The 1,375-nt window shown below is 38.7% G+C and overlaps 1 non-coding gene across 1 annotated transcript; it reads right to left on the reverse strand.

Annotated features, from left to right (window-relative positions):
- Positions 1-1,019: 1,019 nt before the first annotated feature.
- Positions 1,020-1,110, reverse strand: LOC143523710 (small nucleolar RNA SNORD88). The gene has a single exon (XR_013133455.1). It is a non-coding gene; the product is annotated as a small nucleolar RNA SNORD88 (small nucleolar RNA).
- Positions 1,111-1,375: the final 265 nt, after the last annotated feature.

Raw genomic sequence — 1,375 nt, forward strand, 5'->3', positions numbered from 1 at the left:
GAATCACATCAGGTTTAACATGCCTAGGAGCTCTGCTCTTTTTGCACTTTGAAATACTAACACTTATCATGATAACTGTTGTCATGGTGACTATAGATATATATTGTTCTATGATTGTTATTTTCTGTTGACATATCCTGAGGTAACTGTGCAGAATGTAATTTATCACATGCACAAGGAACAAGGATCTATAGTCTTTTTGTTGTTTGGTATGTGTAATGTGACTTTTCAATGAGGAGTCTTAAAAAATGAAAAAGCTACGACTCACAAAATTACTTTTGTATTCTATAGCCAGGGCTTAATTTGAGCCGGATCCTGCCGGAACAGGATCCAGGAACTCTCATTTTGAAGGGTGTGTTCCGGGAACTGTCTGCCTCGATCCAGTAACTTTCAAGCCTACTAATTATAAGTTATGAAGAAATCTGTATGCACTTCTGCACTTAAACACTTATAAAACACATGTAAATAATTTAAAAGTAATTTATATATACAAATTGGCTTGTTATTTTAACATTTGTGTGCCTAAGCGTTTTGTGATCCGGTGACATTGTGATTTTGTTTTGCGATCCGGTGACATTGTTGGCCTCTGACCCCTTGTCTCATGCCGCTGTTTGCGTTCTGGCATCGTTTGATTTTCAAAGTAAGCACTGTGTATAGCTAATAAGTGTAATGGCACAGTATTAACTTAACTCATTCTGTCAATAAAAGCTTGTTACTCCTATGATTGCAATTATATTTTTGTATGTGATAAAAACAATTGACAAACACATATAAAAACCAGAGGGCAGCAGATCATGTGAAAATATAATATTTGTGTAATTCTCAACTTTTGGCCATGACTGTAGACCAGGATAATGACACTACAGAATTTCTTCACAGAGCCTCAGCCAGGTGGAGTCAAGTTTCAGGTGGAGTCAAGAGCACACCACCTGAAACAAAATTCAAGACAAAATGAGTCCCGCCTGTATATTTACAAAGTACGGTGATAAAGCTATTGAATCAGTTTCTTTAACATCCCCCCCCCCATCAGACTCCACCATGTCAAGAGTAGAGGTGCACTTTTCTCGCCACAGACATTCAGAGCCCAGTGCAAAATCATCACAGGAGGAAACCTTCAGACTCCAGATTCAAGACTTAGTCAATCACGTACCTCATCCCCAGGATGCATGGACGATGTCCCCTGAAAGAGAAAACAATTGTCTTAGATTAACAGTCATGGCCTTTTATTCTGAATTGGTCTTATGCTTGTTTCCCGTGTTAGACATCTGTGACCACTGAATTCTGTAACCAGAGACCACCATGCATGTGTCGTCAAGAAATAAGGTAGGGTCAAATCCTGTTAACTGCACATGGGTACTCAATCGTTGATTGTAGT

Source organism: Brachyhypopomus gauderio, chromosome 9 (genome assembly GCF_052324685.1).
Source record: "Brachyhypopomus gauderio isolate BG-103 chromosome 9, BGAUD_0.2, whole genome shotgun sequence".
NCBI lineage: Eukaryota > Metazoa > Chordata > Actinopteri > Gymnotiformes > Hypopomidae > Brachyhypopomus > Brachyhypopomus gauderio.